General features: G+C 46.2%; 1 pseudogene; it reads right to left on the reverse strand.

Annotated features, from left to right (window-relative positions):
* Positions 1 to 516: 516 nt before the first annotated feature.
* LOC112207411 (nuclear pore complex-interacting protein family member A2-like) lies at positions 517 to 21009 on the reverse strand (annotated as a pseudogene).
* Positions 21010 to 21013: the final 4 nt, after the last annotated feature.

Genomic DNA, 21013 nt, shown 5'->3' on the forward strand with positions numbered 1-21013 from the left:
GAGCCGTGGTGTCTGGCCCTAATGTGAGTGATCTTTAACACTGAGCACTTGAAAAAGAAAACCCCGAAGAAACCTAATTATTTGATGTCTGGACGACAAGGAAGAAGATAGAAATGGCAACAGATAATAAACAGTGTAAATGTTTATCAGAAAGGGGCTGGTGGTCGGGACAAGTAGGAGGATCGCTTGAGTCCAGGAGTGCATCTCTACAAAAAAGTTAAAGGATTTTTTAACATTGGCCAGGCGTGGTGGCACACATCTGTGATCCCAGCTACTTGGGAGGCTGGGGCAGGAGGATTGCTTGAAGCCCAGGAGGTTGAGGCTGCAGTGAGCTGTGATCGAGCCACTGCACTCCAGCCTGGGTGACACAGCAAAATCCGGTCTCAAAAAAAAAAATAATATTTTACATAACCAACCACTTCTAAAGATTAAAAAAAACCCCTATGATTAAAAACCTCAGGTCCCTCAGGCAATCATACCAGATATCGAAACAAAGCAATAACATAAGGACTGCAGTATTTATTTTTATATTATTTATTTATTCTTTGTTAGTTTTTGGGGTGTGGGTTTTGTTTTTTGATTTTTTTATTTTGTTCTACTCAGTTTTATTCTTATTGCTCAGGCTTGAGTGCAACGGCCTCTTCTCAGCTGATGCAACCTCCGCCTCTTGGGTTCGGGTGATGATGGTTCCACCTCAGCAGCCCTCCGCCTCTTGGGTTTGGGTGATGGTTCCACTTCAGCAGTCCTCCGCTTCTTGGGTTCAGGTGATGATGGTTGGTTCAGGTGATGATGGTTCCACCTCAGCGGCCCTCCGCCTCTTGGGTTCAGGAGGTGGTTCCATCTCAGCCACCCTCCACCTCTTGGGTTTGGGTGGTTTTTCTGCCTCAGCCTCCTGAGTAGCTAAGGGAGATGTCTTGAGATTATCATCTGCAGAGTGGCGCTGAGGGTGGAAGGGGATGGAGCAGACACTCGGCAGGTGTCTTGAGATTATCATCCGCTGAGGGTGGAGCTGAGGGTGGAAGGGGAGTGAGCAGCCACTCGGGAGGTGTCTTGAGATTATCATCCGCTGAGGGTGGAAGGGGAGTGAGCAGCCACTCGGGAGGTGTCTTGAGATTATCATCCGCTGAGGGTGGAAGGGGAGTGAGCAGACACTCGGGAGGTGTCTTGAGATTATCATCCACTGAGGGTGGAAGGGGATAGAGCAGACACTCGGCAGGTGTCTTGAGGCTCAGGGAGTTATGAGTTATAGAATGTTGATCAGTTATAGAATGTTGTTGAGTTGGAGGAGGTGGCTGGTGGCCCATCCTGTTTTTTAAAGTTTCAGCTGTGAGGTAGGGCCGGTAGGGCAATCCTGAAGAGTGACGATGCTCCGCTGCTGCCATTCTGACCTGTAGGGCCAAAGGAGGGAATGTTTTCACACATATTCATTTGATGGACAAAATTACTGCCACCAACACAGTCTGCACCTTCTGTTGCTGATGATAGATTTTTGCACCTTTCCATCCTCCAGGTTTCAAAATAGCAGTATCAGTGTCATAATATCACCCTTCCACTGAGTACTGCCGACAGCTGGGGGGTAAAGAAAAGTCATTGGGACACACTGTTGTCTCCACATGCCACTGTGTCTGTCTGCAAATGTAGGCAGGCTGGGGTCCTGCCCCAGGGAAGACAGAGTCATAACAGAGTAATAAAGAAGCATGTTTGAGACACAGGAGTGTCTACGTCTACCTCATTCCTCCCTCACAGCCATCACCAGAGCATGTTTCTTGCACCAGGTCAACAGACAATAAGAGACAGTAAGAGAGGCATGAAAAGCCCATTGTCCACACATGTTGCAGCTTCTTTTTGGAGAATGTTTTCCAGGCCTTTTATGTTCTGTCTCTGATTCTCAGAACTCTGCAAGGTCAGTGTGACCACCCTGCTCCAAAGAAAACAGAGGTTTCCAGAGGAAGGAGAAATTGTGCCCAGGGTCACACAGCTTGCAAGAGGCAGAGTGGAAGTTGATTCCAGCTCTGCCTGCAGGACCCTCTCATTTCCCCTCTGTTTCCCTTCTTGACAAAGGATCTTCTTCACTCTGGAGGTGCCACCCATGAGAACAAAGAGCTCTGGAGAGATGTGGATTCCTGAAGAGCTGCAGGGGAACTGGGAGAGGGTTTTCTGACAGAACGATCTTACCTCAAGAAGTCAGTTAGGCGTGGCTATAATATTTCTTTTCACTCCCAGGTAATACCAAATTGTAAGTGCACTAGGACATAAAGAATACTTTTGTCCATGGAAAAATGAGGTGGGAATTCTAAACAAAGCAAGTTTTAAAACTGTGTTTCACTTCAAGTGTACAAGTCCCATCACGTGTAATCATAGGACTCAGCAGCTTTTGAAGGTACAGAGGCCACACAAGAACCAGCTTAGCTGAGCATCATTTAAGGCCTTCATTTGGAATTGTCCCTGTGGGTAATAAGTTACATTCACTCTTCACTAATTTACAGTCAGGGCCCATCTGCTATTACAAATACGGAACCTCTGACACTTAGAATATTAGATCAGGGGCCCCACTGGGTGGGGATGAAGGTGTTTTTGCGCAACACGGTTACCAACAGGGATGGGACTGTGATGCTTGTAGGCAGCCTTTCTCTCTGCCATCTCCCTCTGCAGGGCTTGAGCACAGAGCTGTAGGAAGAAAAATGTATCCATGTCCTGACCTGGCAGACTATGTCCAAAAGCAAGGAAAACAAGCAAACTTACCCAGTTGCAAAGAGGCTTTCTTGCAGAAGGGGGGATCTGAAAAAGCCAACACATGAGAAATTGAATGTTGAGAGAGTCTAAGGGCCGTGGCATCATCTGCATCAGCACTGAACTATCCTGCAGCTGCGGGGAGGAAGCTCCTTACTTTGCATTTGTGGTAGTCCTCTGCCCGCCGCCACAACTCTTGCGCACGTTGAAACATTTCCCTGTGGATTACAATCACTTTCATCAGATAAAGCACCACTTTCAGGATGATTTTAAATAATCTGCCATGTTTCTGTTATCCTCACAACTGTACCCTTACACAATCTGTCTATACCTAGAAAACGTATTTCAGATGGCTATAAGAGTACAGTCTGAGCCGGTCACGGTGGCTGACGCCTGTAATCCCAGCACTCTGGGAGGGCGAGGCGGATGGATCACGAGGTCAGGAGATTGAGACCATTGTGGCTAATATGGTGAAACCCCTTCTCTACTAAAAATACAAAAAATTAGCCAGGCGTGGTGGCAGGCACCTGTAATCCCAGCTACTCGGGAGGCTGAGGCAGGGGAATCACTTGAACCTGGGAGGCGGAGGTTGCAGTGAGCCAAGATCACGTCATTGAACTCCAGCCTGGGTGACACAGCGAGACTCCATCTCAGAAAAACAAAAACAAAAAAACTGTACAGTCTGATCCAAAGTGTTGCTATATTGATTCCTCCTCTTGCTTACTGCCTGCTGACTTCTGAGATGATAGTTTCCTTCCCCATTCTCAGTGTATCCCTAATTCATCCTTCATTGAGCATCTTTTATCATAAAGCTGTATTCTCTTTGTATTAATATCCTTACCGTGTTTCACAGGGCAGAAACAGCTGGGCTTATAAACAGGCATAGTCCTTTTGAAGGATGTGGTTGATCCTACAACAACACACTTTCCTAAGGGTAACAACTCACCCCACCCCTAGAATGGCTGGTATGAACCCAGTTTCCACACAGTCTAGCTGGCAATGGGGTCAGGAGACGTTTTGCTACTTCACATCTTTTGGTCACTGGTAAATATTAAGGTACTTTGTTTTCTGTTTTGTGAACTCTCTTTCTCTCTCACAATATGTCTTCTGACCATTTGTTTCTATTTCTGCATTTACTGGGTCTGAACACTGTACAAAGGTTAAAAACAACACTCCAATGGGCGTTTCCCAGGAGGGTGGGGTTCAGTTTCTGAACTCACTTGTAGGTGTGTATTTCTTTCATATCCAATTTCCCATTTTCCTCTGCCTCTGATACCTGCCTCTCCTTTTCTGCATGCTAACATTCTTTCATGCTTAGTTTCCTCAGATTAGAAGGGAGAGAAATGCACACACATGATCCACCAGCCCGTGTGGGATTCCCTCTGCCCTTCTGGCATCTGAAGGCTGTGATTCAAAGATCCCCCCTGCAACCTTTCCACAAATGAGCCAACTGATTCTCACAACCGAAGGGAGAATTGACACCTCCCATTGAGGGACAAAAAAAAGTCACACTCTGGCCTGCTGGCAAGTCACCTGTCATTTCCAGCTCATCTTCATAGTTCCAGAGTTAGTCCTATTCTTTAGTAAATATAAAGACTATTAAAAGCTTCTATGAGGTGCACTATGTGTGTTTCTGGGGTCAGTCTTGTGCTTGACACAGCGAAAGCTCATTTTAGTTCAGTGTGAAAAACCAGACCTCACCAATTCATCACAACTAACTCCATCGGAAGCAGAGGATTGCTCCTCATCTGACTCCTCCTGTGTGAGACCTGATTCTCAATCAGAGGCTGATGCCGGAACTGAGACCATCAGCCATAGAGAGATCCTTCCAGAATATGGTGTCATTAACCCTGCAGTTCACTACTGCACTTTGCCATGATTCAGGACTGGAACTCTTGTCATCGACTTTAAAGATCCTGGTTGACAGAAAAGGCAATCTGAATGCTGGGCGCATCTATTGAATTACAAATGATCGGAATGGCTCCTAAGTCGGGGTGTTATGTCCTGAAAATAGGTGACAACGGCAAACCATCCACCCTGGTGTTGACTGACTTTAACAAGGTTCAGTTCACAGAGATTGAGGGCAGAAAAAGGAAACGGCCTAAAAAGGGTAAGTTTGCTGTGTTGCCCTCACACCACTTGATTCATGGTCCTGATCCTAAGGATCTCACCTGATACTTGGTTTTATAGGAAGGATGTGTAAAATTCCCAGAACGCTAGGAAACAGGGATGAAAACACTTCAAAGAGAAAGTTAATGAACTTGTTTCTGACCACAGGGCATCCTTCAGCACATGCTGTCTGGAGTGGCCTCCAACAAGGAGTGTGTGGTGAGGTGCTGAGAATGCAATGGGAGCAGGGTCCTGTCCCCACGCTACAGAAGCTCACAGTTTAATGCAAATGAGAAGCCAGTGAGGACATCACTACTCCTGCTGTGCACTTGGGAACTAGAAACACAAAACCTGACTCTGGAGGGAAGCTAAGGAAGCATTCTACTCTTGAGTTGACATAAGTGCATCTGAAGCTTCTGATCTCCGATGAGAACAATGGGGGACACCAAACAGAATATAAAACCCATGATTGAATACATCAAATTGCTAACATGGCAGTAAACAGACATGAGGTGAAGATGGAGAAGAAGGAAACCCAGGACGAAAGTCAGCCTCGCATTTGGAACCCATTTCCCTGAGTTTCATTGCTGAATTCCAGAAGGAACTACTGAGATGCAAAGAAGCACAGCAGCTTTTGCACACATGCGTGGGATTAGATGGAAAACAAGTGGATTGAGGGTCTGCCAATGAAAGCGACCCATACTGAAGTCCACTGGCTCTGGTTGAGACCCAGAAGAGTCATGCATCAGAATAGAGGTGGACAGGAAATACCCTGGCCTTTGTAGGGACTGAGCCTGCACCGACGACCTCAATTGCAGCCTGTATGGAGGACCCTGACCATCCCCCAGAAGTAGACTCGCACCTCTTCTGCAGCAAGATAACATGCTACTAGGCCTCAATTCATTGCTAAATATTTTTTAACAAGTATCTCACATTTAACAAAAAAAGATCAGTCATATGGCAGCAAAATACAATGTAATATGACCAAAACATGAAAGACTGTGAAAATGAATCTGGAGGTGACCCAAGCATTGAATTCAACAATCCAGGCTGGGTGTGGTGGCTCACACTGGGAGGCTGAGGTAGGCAGATCACCTGAGGTCAGGAGTTCAAGACTAGCCTGGCCAACATGGTGAACCCATCTCTACTAAAAATACAAAAATTGGGCCGGGCACGGTGGCTCACGCCCGTAATCCCAGCACATTGGGAGGCCGAGGTGTGCGGATCATGATATCAGGAGTTCTAGACCAGCTTGTCCAATATGGTGAAACCCCGCCTCTACTAAAAATACAAAAATTATCCGGGCATGCTGGCATATGCCTGTAGTCCCAGCTACTCAAGAGGCTGAGGGATAAGAATCGCTTGAACCTGGGAGGTGGAGGTTGCAGTGAGCCAAGATCATGCCACTGCACTCTAGCCTGGGTGACAGAGTGAGACTCTGCCTCAAAAAAAAAAAAAAAAAAATTTGGCCAAATGTGGTGGCACACACCTGTAATCCAAGCTACTCGGGAAGCTGAGGCAGAATTGCTTCAAACTGGGAGGCAGAGGTTGCAGTGAGCCAAGATTGCACCATAGCACTCCAGCCTGGGCGACAGAGCGAGACTCTATCTCAAAATTAAAAAAAAAAAAAAAAAAAAAAGGCTGGCTGTGGTGGCTCACACCTCTAATCCCAGCACTTTGGGAGGCTGAGGCGGGTGGATTACCTGAGGTCAGAAGTTCAAGACCAGCCTGGACAACATGCTGAAACCCCATCTCTAGTAAAAATACAAAAATTAGCTGGGCGTGATGGTGGGCACCTGTAATCCCAGCTACTTGGGAGGCTGAGGCAGAAGAATTGCTTGAACCCAAAAGGCAGTGAGCTCAGATTGTGCCATTGCACTACAGCCTGGGCAACAACAGCAAAGCTCCATCTCAGGAAAAAAAAAAAAAAAAGAGAGAGAGAGAGAAAGGAAAACCAATGCCAGTACTAGCAACTCCTCTTCCCCCGAAAAAATGACAAACAAGAATGTAGGCAGGCAAAGGAATTATACAGCTTAAACTAATGAAGCAGAAAGGACAAACTCAATTTTGAACCCACTGAATTTGCCACAAATATTGTAGAAAATATTCTCAAGGACTTTACAGTTGTCTACTTTGATTGGCACAAGGTTCATACAACAGTATTTGTGTCAAGGCACATCTTACTGTTTTTTGGTGGTCTTCCTCTTTCCATTGATTTTGTCATGATGGTTGATTTTCGTTGTCACCTTCATCTTACAGATTTTAGCTCTAACTTTTGTTTCTGCCTGTCTCCATAGAGTAATGACGTCTTTCAGGCCAATTTTATTTCCTGGAAAGGAAGAAACTCTTTTCTTTGTGTGCATACAAATGGACCTCAGCCCTTGGTGAGAGTGAGGAGAGGAGAAGGTGAGAAACCTGAGGGCAAGAAGCTGTTCTTTCCCTTTCCAGGGCAAACTCATTTCCACACTATGGGGACTCCAACAGAGCCATACCTTCCTGTCTACGGCGGTTGGACCTCCAGGCTCTCTGCTGTACATCTGTGGATCCATCATGTCCATTTTCAGACTAGAAGATAGTCTTCAGGAAAGACAACTAGGAAATAATAATATAAGAATGACGGCTGGGCACGGTGGCTCATGCGTATAATCCCAGTACTTTGGGAGGCCGAGGCAGGTGGATCACAGGGTCAGGAGTTCAAGACCAGCCTGGCCAAGATGGTGAAACCCCGTCTCTACTAAAAATACAAAAATTAGCCGGGCATGGCAGCGGGCGCCTGTAATCCGAGCTACTCGGGAGGCAGAGGCAGAGAACCGTTTGAAGCTGGGAGGCGGAGGTGGCAGTGAGCCGAGATCACACCACTGCACTCCAGCCTGAGCGACAGAATGAGACTCTGTCACACACACACACACACACACACACAAGAATGACATGAGGCTGGCAAGGTGGCTCACTCCTGTAATCCCAGCACTTTGGGAGGCCGAGGCAGGCGGATCACCTGAGGTCGGGAGTTTGAGACCAGCCTCACCAACATGGAGAAACGCTGTCTCTGCTAAAAATACAAAATTAGCCAGGCATGGTGGTGCATGCCTGTAATCCCAGCTAGTCGGGAGGCTGAGGCAGGAGAATCACTTGAACCCAGTAGGAAAAGGTTGTGGTGAGCTTAGATTGTGCCATTGCACTCCAACCTGGGCAACAAAATTGAAACTCTGTCTCAAAAAAAAAAAAAAAAAAAAATAGGCCAGGTGCGGTAGCTCACGCCTGTAATCCCAGCACTTTGGGAGGCTGAGGCAGGTGAATCACAAGGTCAAGAGATGGAGACCATCCTGGGCAACATGTTGAAACCCCGTCTCTACTAAAAATACAAAAATTAGCTGAGCATGGTGATGCACGCCTGTAGTCCCAGCTACTCGGGAGGCTGAGGCAGGAGAACTGCTTGAACCCAGGAGGCAGAGGTTGCAGTGAGCCAAGATCCCACCACTGCACTCCAGCCTGGTGACAGAGTGAGACTCCATCTCAAAAAAAAAAAAAGACTTGAATATATTTCACACAACTGAACTGCACACTTCAACATGGTTAGATGGTAATTACCATCTTCTAAGTATTTTACCACAGGTTAACATGTTTCACAACTTGAAAAGGAAGTAATTACCTTCAGCTCTCTGAGTTCTAGAATTTGTAACATTTCACCCCCTGCTCCTTCCTGATCTGCACTGGAGCATCTTCCTTCTGTCCCTGCTCTACTAAGAGTTCACTTTCCCTTCCCTCACATCAGCTTCATTGAGGCTGGTTTGAACTTAACGCAAAACATTCTCACTAATGACTGAATTCCCACCAAGATTTCCATATTATCACAGTATGCTTTTAATCTTCGAAGATATTAAATATTTGTTCTCATCATAGCTAAAATGCAATGCAAATCCCATCTCAGATGTGGGTCAGATACCTATGAATCTCCTGAGGTAGTCATTGAAATGACTTTTTTCTTGAGACGGAGTGTCACTCTCAACCATGCTGAAGTGCAGTGGCGCTACCTTGGCTCACGGCAACCTCCACCTCCCAGATTCAAGCGATTCTTGTGCCTCGGCCTCCCAAGTAGCTGGGATTACAGGTGCCTGCTACCATGCCTGGCTAATTTTTGTCTTTTTAGTAGAGATGGGGTTTCACCATGTTGGCCCATCTGGTCTCGAACTCCTGACCTCAAATGATCCATCTGCCTCAGCCTCCCAAAGTGCTGGGATTACAGGCATGAGCCACCACACCTGGCCTGAAATAATATCTTTCAAATTCTTTGTAGAATTTGTTTTTTCCTGATTTCTGCACATAGGATAAAAAAAAATCATGTACTAGGATTTCGAGAGAAGCAATGGGTAATCTAAAAAGATGAAAAGAGCAACCACATCAATCCCACAGCTACTGCTAGATTTCATAGGAAAGGTAGCTGGCCCAGTTTGGAGCTAGGAGAAATATCAAAACACATGAAGAAATGAGAAGCAAAGAAATGCCATCACGCATGAATGCTTCATGGCACCCATGATGTCCCTGCTTAGGAGGTAATGGTATAGATGACTAGATGACAATGACAAAGATGAGAGGTGCGAATTTGTCCAAGTCCAACAGCTCAACTGAACTTTCCTAAATGGAATTCTTAAAAAGTGGTAAATTTAAAAACTTCCCCTGGCTCATGTGGTGGCTCACGCTTGTAATCCCAGCACTTTGGGAGGCTGAGGCGGGTGGATCATTTGAGGTCGGGTTTTGAGACTAGCCTGGCCAACATGGTAAAACCCCGACTCTACTAAAAATACAAAAATTAGCTGGGCATGGTGGTGGGCACCTGCAATCCCAGCTACTTGAGAGGCTGAGGCAGGGGAATCACTGGAAGCCAGGAGGTGGAGGTTGCAGTGAGCCGAGGTCACACCATTATACTCCAGCCTGGGCAACAGAGGGAGACTCATCTCGGGGGTGAGAGAAGAAAAAAAAAAAAAAAAAAAAGCTTCCTCCAATTTATACCGAAAATTCTCTGTTCAGGACTAAGTGGCATAGAGAATGTTAAATGTGCCTAGATATCTTCATAACTCATATATTTTCTGTTTTCTACATATCTTGAAAGGCAGTGCCAAATGACGTGTAATTATCTAGGTGGTAAAACTGAAACATACTTCCTCTTCCCTTGAATATAAAAAAGCATTGTGGTATTAGTACTTTTATCTTGGATCATTGTTCAGAAGGAGGTTCAGCCCCCAGACAACCACATTTTTACTGTCATGAATGGCAAGACAAAATGTAGAGCTCAACTTCCCCAAAGGAAAAAAGGCTCAAAAGACAAATTATGGCACAACTTAGCAGCCAAATTCTTACCAAGTACAGACTTTTGACATACTGATCTCTCTCCAGTTGCAAGTGGGAACATGCACTTTGAATGATGTCATTCAAAATTACCCTGCCCAGACACACTTTTCATTGATTCTCTTGGAGGGCAGTTCTAAGAGATTCTCTGGGGCTTTCTCTGCATCATGAGACACAGTGCAGTTCTGCCCTTCACCTTCCGGCAGAACTCGGGAAGGTGTCTGCCTCGTCCCTATGACCTCAGAGGAACTTTGTCTCAGGCCAATTGTTTGTTCCTTGGGCTCTTTCATTTCCCCTAAAAATCATTTGCTGCCCCTCTAAATGGCCTACATCTCCATCTATCTCCCTCTCCCCTCAGAAGAGGGTGCTCTTTAAGCATCAACCATCCAGCCCTTCTAGCAGTCTCATTTTTCAGCTGGTTCCCATGTTTATGCCTGTTCTATGTTTTTCTTTTCCTGTTAAGCTGTCTGTTGTCAGCTCATTTCTGCAGTGAATCTTCAGAGAGGAGATTGGAAGCTTTCCTTCCACCCATACGATAGAACTATAAAGCAGAAGAGTTTAGAAAGAATTTCCTATTTAAGTGACGAAACCTCATACTCCATTTGTGATAAATAGCACAAAGGTTAAAAAAACTTATTTTTGACCAAAAGCTCTGTTGACATTCTATTAAACAAACACTGACCTATTTAATTTTCATAATGTAAATGGCAGATATTTTCATAATTCTTATGCTAATAAATCATTTCCCTGATTTTTTGGGTAAAACCACATATTCATAATGAAGTCCAGAAACGTGAATTGTTTTATATAATTTATTCTTATTTGTGATTACAAGTATACCTCTACAGAAAGTTAGTATACTCACCCAAAGGTAAACTGTCCAGAGGGTAACGACAACTTTATAACTTCTCGGAAACGCAATAATGATACGTAACCAAGGACTTCCACCAAAGTCAGTCCCACGATGACGATGGTCAGCCAGAGTATTGATAACCTGGAATAATAATAGTTGAAATAATGAAAAGGTCAATGACACTGACAATATTTCACTCAGAAATAATCATCCTTAGAAACCGTCAACCTCCTCCAAAAGGTAACCACATCCCTCAGATATCACCGTGGGATTCCACTGCTACAAAAAAGAACAGAAGTTAGAAGTCACATGTTTTTCAGATGGCTGGTAGTGTTTTTAGGCATTGCAAATGTGGGGTGTTGTCTTTCTTGGTATAAAGCAGGGATATCCAATCTTTTGACTTCCCTGCCTATATTAAAAGAAGCAAAGTTGTCTTGAGCCACACATAACATACACTAACACTAACAATAGCTGATGATCTAAAAAAAACCTCTCTTTTTTTTTTGAGACAGAGTTCCGCTCCACTCAGTCGCCCAGGCTGGAGTGCAGTGGTGCAATCTCGACTCACTGCAACCTCCAGCTCCTGGGCTCAAGCCATTCTCCTGCCTCAGCCTCCCGAGTAGCTGAGATTACAGGTCTCTGCCACCATGCCCGACTAATTTTTGTATTTTTAGTAGAGATGAGGTTTCACCATGTTGGCCAGTCTGGCCTTGAACTCCTGACAGGTGATCTGCCTGCCTTGGCCTCCCAAAGTGCTGGGATTACAGGTGTGAGCCACCGTGCCCGGCCATTTTTTTTTTGTTTTTGTTTGTTTTTGAGATGGGGTCTCACTCTGTCACCCAGGCTGGAGTGCAGTGGTGTGCTCTCGGCTCACTGCAACCTCTGCCTCTCAGGTTCAAGTGATTCTCCTGCCTCACCCTCCTGAGTAGCTGGGAGTACAGGTGCCTGACAGTGCACTCAGCAAATTTTTGTATTTTTTGTGGAGATGGGGTTTTGCCATGTTGGCCAGGGTGGTCTCGAACTCCTGACCTCAGGTAATCTGCCCGCCTCAGCCTCCCAAAGTGCTGGGATTACAGGCATGAGCCACTGTACCTGGCCAAAATCTCCTAATGTTTTAAGAAAGTTTACAAATTTGTGTTGAACTGCTTTCAAAACTGTCCTGGGCCACATGCAGCCCGTCACTCATGGCTAAGACAAGCTAAGTATAAAGTAATTATCTTTTCTTTTCTTTTTGTTTTGAGACAAAGTTTTGCTCTGTCACCCAGGCTAGATTGCAGTGGCATGATCTCAGCTCACTGCAACCTCTGCCTCCCGGGTTCAAGCGATTCTCCTGCCTCAGCTACTGAGTAACTGGGATTACAGGTGCCTGCCACCACGCTCAGCTAATTTTTGTATTTTTAGTAGAAACAGGGTTTCACCATCTTGGCCAGGCTGGTCTCCAACTCCTGACCTCATGATCCACCTACCTTGGCCTCCCAAAGTGCTGGGAATACAGGTGTGAGCCACTGCACCTGGCCAGTAGTTATCTTTTCTTTAAAGTTATTTACTTGTTTTTTAAATTGATGTATAACATTGGATGCATTTATTATATATCACATGGTAAAAGAATCCCTCTAAATAATACTTCTCTCTTGGATTATATGAATCTTTGCCATTTAAATCTCAGCATAAGTAAAAAAAAAAAAAAATACAATGAAGAGATTACTTCATTCACAAATAAGTATCAAATTTTAGTGCTTAAAAATTAACAAGGTGGGCCGGGCGTGGCGGCTCATGCCTGCAATCCCAGCACTTTGGGAAGCCGAGGTGGGTGGACCACGAGATCAGGAGATTGAGACCATCCTAGCTAACACGGTGAAACCCATCTCTACTAAAAATACAAAAAATTAGCAGGGCATGGTGGCACCCGCCTATAGTTCCAGCTACTTGGGAGGCTGAGGCAGAAGAATCACTTGAACCCGGGAGGCGGAGGTTGCAGTGAGCCGAGATCGCACCACTGCACTTCAGCCTGGGTGACAGAGCGAGACTCTGTCTCAAAAAAAAAAAAAAAAAAAAAAAAAATTACCAAGGTGGAGATCATGAAAATGGCATGAATAGTGTGGGATTTCTCTAAGATTGTTGATATTAATTCCATTAGACTCTTATGTGAGTGAAGACGAAGACTTCCCCTGAGTAAGTTCAGACAGTTTGTGATAACATTTCTACATCGATTCCTCAGGATTTAACTATATATTCTTCAAAACATCTCAATTTTAAATGTTTCTTTCAAGATGGTGAGTTAAACAGAGATAGCCCTTCAACAGGTTGAACCAGCATATGCTGAGTCTGAAATGGAAATGATGGAGTTAGAGAACCATACAACAATGGTAATGATTTCAGAAACATGGTGTTGAGCAGAACAAAGCAGACACAAAAGAGTACCTATGGCATGGCATGCATCTGTATACGCGAAATTCCAGAATAAGCAAGCTAACCTATGATAAGAAAGACACTGGCTGGGAAGAGTGAGAGTTCACTTTCTGGGGTGACATAATAGTGTAGATCTTGGCTGGGCACGGTGGTTCACGCCTGTAATCCCAACGCTTTGGGAGGCCGAGGCGGGCGGATCACCTGAGGTCGGGAGTTCAAAACCAGGCTGACCAACATGGAGAAACCCTATCTCTACTAAAAATACAAAATTAGCTGGGAGTGGTGGCACATGTCTGTAATCCCAGCCACTCGGGAGGCTGAGGCAGGAGAATCGCTCGAACCTGGGAAGCAGAGGTTGCGGTGAGCTGATATTGCCCCATTGCACTCCAGCCTCGGCAACAAGGGAGAAACTGTCTCAAAAAAATAAATAAATAAATAAAATAATGTAGATCTTGAAAGGGGGTTGGTTTATGCTGGTGTATGTACTTTCCAAAGTTAGCAAACTTACACTTAAGGTTATATATTTTGGCCAGGCGTGGTGGATCACGACTGTAATCCCAGCACTGGGAGGCTGAGGCAGGCGGATCACGAGGTCAAGAGATGGAGACTATCCTGGTGAACATGGTGAAACCCCGTCTCTACTAAAAATACAAAAATTAGCCAGGCATTGTAATCTGAGCTACTCAGGAGGCTGAGGCAGGACAATTGCTTGAACCCCGGAAGCGGAGGTTGCAGTGAGCCGAGATCTTACCACTGCACTCCAGCCTGGGCGACAGACTGAGACTCTGTCTAAAAAAAAAAAAAAAAAAAAAGTCATCAAACCAGATGACACAAATCAAATGACGTTTCACTTTGTTTTGGTCCATTTTGTTTGTTAGAGACGAGTGCAGCGGGGCCATCTCGGCTCACTGCAACGTCCAGCTCCTGGGCCCAAGCGATCCTCCCACCTCAGCCTCTCCAGTAACTGGGATAACAGGTAGGCACCACCAGGCCCGACTAATCTTTTTTGGAATTTTTTGTAGAGATGGGGTTTCGCTATGATGCCCTGGCTAGTCTTCGACTCCTGGACTCAAGTGATCTGCCCACCTCGGCCCCCTAAAGTGCTGGGATTACAGGCCTGAGCTGTGTAATTTCATGCCGCTTGACACAGCCCAGTAAAAAGGAAGAAACCCCGCGGGTCCAGCGTCTACTCACACAGATGCACCGACGGCTGATACATTCCAGCAGGAGCCCAAAGAGGAGCCAAAAGAGCATCCACCACACCTGCATGTCCTGGTCCTTTCAGGGCACCCTGAGGCGACCAGGACAGAGGTGGAGGTGGCTTAGGGCAGGGGGGAGGGAAGGGGACCGGGACCGGGCCAGACCTGAGTTGGGGAGGGGGAGAGGAGGGGGAGGGGAAGGGGAGGGGAAGGGGGGAAGTAAGGGAAGGGAAAGGAGAAGGGGGCTGTTGGGCACCTGGAGGAGGTGGAGGAGGAGGAGAAGAAAGGGTCTGGGAAAGGATCCGGTTCAAATTATGTTCTCAAGCGCTGGTGGAAGGTTTAGCTACAGGTCACGGAGAAGATCAGGGAAGCAACAGGACACGCGGGGCAAGGGAGCGTGAGGCTTAGGAGCAATTAGAGGGAGACAAAAAGGTTCTGCTTTCCACCAAACCTTCTTCAGTCTGGGCCCTCCCTTAGCAACCCTGGGGCCTTATACTCCCTCTCCAACAATCCCTGATGACCCCTGGTGGTGCCTCACAATGGACAATGCCAAGTAGCGCCCGCATCATTCCAATGACCCCTCCCCCATCTCAGTCTCCCACACTCCTCGCAAGGACAGGTCCTCTCTGGAACCTTCACAAACCTGATTTCTGGTCCTCCCCAACCAGCTCCCTGTCCCTGCTTCTGGGCGCTCCTTCCTTCCTGAGCTCCCAGGGTTCCTCAGGGTCACTTCTGGCGACAAAACATAAAAAACAAATGATGGCAGGATGGCAGGAAGAACCTCATACCCAAGCAGAGTGCCAGGTTTTACAGCCTCCGCTCAGCCATTCATATCCTAAGCAACAAAACATCAGCAGGATGTGGAAGGTCCCGATAGTAAACCATCTCCATCACATCCATGTAGCCATCCGTCCATCAACCTGTATCTCAGGAACAAATGTAGATACATTCATTTTAAGCATGCATGGTACATTTACAAAAATTAACCTGACTTATTTTGTTCCAGCAAATCTCAATATATTTGAGAGCAATCAAATCACACAGCATGTTTCTGATCATATAACTGTGCTAGAAGTCAATGATTAAAAGCTAATTCAAAATTATTATTTGCTTGGAAATTCAAAGTGCCCTTATAAGACATAAACATAAGAAAGAATCCAAAATGAAACAAGATTGCCTTTCAACTCAATGATAAGATCATAACATGGCCATAAAATGTCTCCCTCTGGCCTGGGAATTCCTCTTTGTGGCACAAGGTTGTGTGATCTCAAATCACCCCTAACCCACCTAGACATTTTAACATCCGAAACCGAGTGATGATGTCCTTATTTATATCATCTCACTGCCTGTGTGTGTGGACTTTAAATTCTGAACCCAAATGAGGGGAAGAAAACCAAGTTGACCTTCATGATTGACCTCTCAGGGATGTCCAAGGAATCTGTGCATTTCAAGAAACAAAGTTCATCAGCTTCTCTCCTAAGGTATTTGCCCACAATACCCAGAGGGCTTGGCAGCATCATGTGTGATGGGTGGGGAGCTCCAAGCAGGTGGGCAGGACCCAGGGGCCTGGTGACCAGGACAAACCCCCACTGTCCATCAACTTTCCTGGCCCTGTCCTCTGCTAAACTTCCCACAGGCCTTCTGCCCGATCACACAGAGTATGCCCAAACTCTCTCAGGCCTCTGGCAGCTGAAAACCACTGCTTTAAATCCCTTTACCATTTACTATGACATAAGGTTATTGTAAACAGGAAATATTCTATTGATGCTACAAATGGAAAGCCAATGCCTTTACCATAAATAGAAAAACAACCCTAAGAAGCAAGCAAAACAAAAACAAAACAGGGGCTGGGTGTGGTGGCTCACGCCTGTAATCCCAGCACTTTGGGAGGCCGAGGTGGGCGGATCACAAGGTCAGGAGTTCCAGACCAGCCTGGCCAATATGGTGAAACCCTGTCTCTAATAAAATACAAAAATTAGCCGGGTGTGGTGGTGGGTGCCTGTAGTCCCACCTACTTGGGAGGCTGAGGCAGGAGAATAGTTTGAACCCGGGAGGCAGAGTCTGCAGTGAGCCAAGATTGCACCACTGCACTCCAGCCTAGGCGACAGAGTGAGACTCTGTCTCAAAAACAGCAACAACTACAAACAAACAAAAAACAGGGTTAACGAAAGTATGGAATTCAATTCTTTTTATATGCTGCAGCCACATTCCGGCCCTAGATTTGGCTGGGCATGGTGGCTCACGCCTGTAATCCCAGCACTTTGGGAGGCTGAGGCAGGCGGATCATGAGGTTAGGAGTTCGAGACCAGCCTGACCAACATGGTGAAACCCCGTCTCTACTAAAAATACAAAAATTAGCCAGGCATGGTGGCACACGCCTGTAATCCCAGCTACTCAGGAGGCTGAGGCAGGACAATCCCTTGGACCCGGGAAGCGGAGGTTGCAGTGAGCCGAGATCGTACCATTGCATTCCAGCCTGGGTGACAGAAAGGAATGAGACTCTGTCTCAAAAAACAAACAAACAAAAAAGAAGCCCTAGATTTCGGTTGTGTTGGTTGTAAAAGGAGAGACCAAGTAAGTGGGGGTTGAAGTCAGATTAGAGCAAAAGTGAATGGCAGAGAGTACTATAATGTCCAAGAAGGGCTGCTAGAGTCACCGTGATCATAGCCCAAGCAGAGACAGGGAAAGGAAGATGTGAGCGGAGTTTGGGGTCTCGAACAATGGAGGTTATTCGTGCAGCCCAGGAAAGGCTCCCCAAAGCCAGGATCAACCTCCCTTGCAGGCGGTCCCTCATGGAGGCATGGCCAGGCACCTTAGAGACCAGCTATGTTGCTGCTGACCAGCTGTGTGACCCTGGGCTGGTTTCCTTCCATACAATGGGAGTGCCAATGGCTGCATGCATGCAAAGACCGTCTGAGGATAGGAGGAAGCAATCTGTTGAGCACCCGTGTACCTGAGTGTCATCACCTCCCAAGGGCATCCTTCGTTCCAGAGCTGGCACCTTGGAAGGCCCTTGGTCACTGAAGGCAGTGATGATGGTAACAGCAGTAAATCATCATTTACGGCTGATAAGGGAAGGCCAGGGGTAGGGCTCCTAGGTCCTGGATAACAATGAGGGTCTGGGCACTCCTGGGGACAGCTGAGTGGTAGGACTCCTGGGTCCCCAGGGGGCAGGTCCATCTTCAGTGGCATTGGGCCTAGGCTGGGATGCTGAGTTATCCACTGGAGCATCAGCAGTACAGGCAGGCACAGAGGCAGTGGATCCATCGGAGGTGGCAGGTGTAGGATCGTCTGGTGAGCAAGTAGAGTCACCAAGTCTGGCTGACCACTACCCCCACTACCCCCACTATCCCCACAGACCATGCCCTGTCCCTTGCCTCATACTCCGGCAGGGCACAGGCTCGCACCTGGGGCCTCATGGAGCATCTCTCTAAGACCTCTGTGTCCTGGTCATTGAATAGGCACTTGAGTCACCCAGGGCCATTGGAACAAAGAGGAAGAATCAGGCCCCACGATGTTTTGGGAGATTGTTTAGCACAGGAAAATGCACAGAATACGTGCACGACACGGGGGCACTGTCAGTGTGGGAGCAATGGTTTACAACCCCCAGCCCTAATCTGAGCACTCTCACCTGTGCAATCTGAAAGGAACAGGAGACTTGCAGGAAAGACAGTGCCTGGATTTAACTTAAAGGAACTAAAATGTTGGAATTTTTACTCTTGATATCCTTCCAACTCAACTCTCTCAATGTTCCCATCCTCAAAACTATCATATGGGGTAACTGAGGCAGTCAGAGATTTACTGACTCAATGTCACTCAATTGATTCTGAGTTCACTGCTGATTACATCTGACCAAACTGCTTTTTCTGAAGTCTACTCCGTTTCATCATGCTGGTGATGATTTTGTGCAGCTCTGGCACAAACTCCACCTGGCTGAAGATAAAACAAATCTGCGGTGACTTAGTCCTCCTGTCATTTCCCATCAGTTCCCCACTCTCCTCCTCTGCCCCTCCACAGTCTCCCATGCAGGCTGACACCATATGACGGCCTTAATGGAGTCCACCGAGTATTTCAGGTTCTCTCCTGGGCCACTTGAAAGTGGATGTACCCATGGGATTTGCTTTGACCCAGGAGATGTGAGTGGAAGTGAAGCGTGTCACCTCGAGGCAAAAGAGTTGGGAGCCATTGAGACGGGCCACTCTCTCCTTCATCTCTTAGAGCAGCTGACAGCTCCCATATGGAGGCTGCTCCTTTATTCTCATGGCAGGATGAGGGCATGTGGGGCACAGGGCACAGGAGAGCCATGGGGGATGTGCAGCATGGGCAGGAAAAGAGCCTTCAGTGGCGTACATTTCCATCGTTTGGGGCTGTTTCTTACCTACAGTGATACCTAGCCCATCCTAGCAGGCATGCACCGTCTACTCCACACTCTGTGATGCAGACTAGCCTGCCGTCAGAACATGAACTGGTGGTCAGACACACGTAGGTTTCAGTTCCAGCTCTGCCTCTTATTGACTGCAACCTCAGGTTTAACTTTCAGTCTCTGAGCCTCAGTTTCAACTCTGTAAAATGAGGTGGCTATACCATCTCAGGTTGCAGAGAGAATTAAATGAAATATAAGTGCATGTAGAGCATTGAACCCAGGGCCTGGCACACACAGTGAGTACACAATGTTAGCCATGTAGCTTCATAATGCATACTGATTGTCAATATTCAGACAATGCAGTAAAGTGTTACCAAAAATAAAAGGAAACTTATTTGCATATGTATTCTTTCAATCTTTATTTTTTAAACAGGGTAAAACTATGCATATTCTTTCATAGCCAGTGTTTTTCTCTTCATAGTACATTGTTAAAATAATTTTATCTTGGACCGGGTGCAGTGGCTCACACCTATAGTCCCAGCACTTTGGGAGGCCGCGGTGGGCAGATCACGAGGTCAAGAGTTGACACGAGCCTGGCCAATATGGTGAAACCCCATCTCTACTAAGAATACAAAAATTAGCTGGGCATGGTGGTGCACACCTGTAGTCCCAGCTACTCAGAGGCTGAGGCAGAGGAATTGCTTGAACCCAGGAGACGGAGGTTGCAGTGAGCCAAGATTGTGCCATTGCACTCCAGCCTGGGCGACAGAGTGAAACTGTCTCAAAAATATATGTGTGTGTGTGTGTGTGTGTGTGTGTGTGTATCTATATAAATCTCAAAAATAAAAGATCATTTTTGAGATTATCATTTTAAAAGACAAGATAATGTTCAACTTAATGACTAATTTAATTATTACTATTGGACTTTTTGTAGACTGCACAGAGCATTCAAAACAAATGAAGAATAAAAATATGTATTACATGTTGTAAAATAAATGTGATGTGGTTAATTCTTTTATTCAAAATTATAGAACATATATATGTACTATAGAATGTATTTCTTATTATGAGTCATGTTAAAAAGTAGTTTAGAAGCTGTTGATTTGAATTTCCTTTTCAAATTTTGCAGGATAATTTTTTTTTTTTTTTTTGACAGAGTCTCATTCTGTCGCACAGTCTGGAGTGCAATGGCCTGATCTCGGCCCACTAAAACCTCCACCTCCTGAATCTAAGCAATTCTCCTGTCTCAGCCTCCTGAGTAGCTGGGACTACAGGCTCACACCACCATGCCCGGCTAATTTTTGTATTTTTAGTAGGGACGAGGTTTTGCCATATTGGTCAGGCTGGTCTCGAAGTCCTGGCCTCAGGTGATCCACCAGCCTCAGCCTCCCAAAATGCTGGGATTACAGGCATGAGTCACCATGCCCAGCCTAAACTTGGCAAGATAATAAATAACCTTTTTAAGTGTCGTTGGGCACTTGTCTGGTTGTTTTTCTTTAGGTTACCATGCCAGCAATGATTCCTTTTGAGTTTCTGACAGAAGATAGTGGTTTTCATCCAAATAAGTCAACTACTCTACCCCATCCCTAAGCTACTTGTATGGAAAGAAAAAGAGGAAGAAGCCAGTACTGTGACTGCGTAAGCTTCCCCCAGCATCACCCGCTATGAGATGTGTGGCAGCTGAGACCCGGGAACTGCTCAAGGGCACCAGGCCCCATCTGTCTGCACTCACTCACCTTCCTCAGGTACTCGCATGGGCATGTCACTGACTTTACGTGCTGCTGCAGCTCCTTGGTGAGCTGGCCCTGGTCATGGGACAGGAACTGTGGGGTCAGGACAATAGAGAGCTTCACCATTTGCAGAATGAGAACAGGGGCTCATCATGAGTGCCAACCTATTAGATAATTTTTTTTAAAAAGTGTTGAATGAGTGGAAAAACAAGGTGATGTTTCAGTCTATAGTGGTCAAGGGCTTCAGAAAGGGACAGAACCAAGTTCAAATTCCTGT

This window comes from Pan troglodytes, chromosome 18 (assembly GCF_028858775.2).
Source record: "Pan troglodytes isolate AG18354 chromosome 18, NHGRI_mPanTro3-v2.0_pri, whole genome shotgun sequence".
NCBI lineage: Eukaryota > Metazoa > Chordata > Mammalia > Primates > Hominidae > Pan > Pan troglodytes.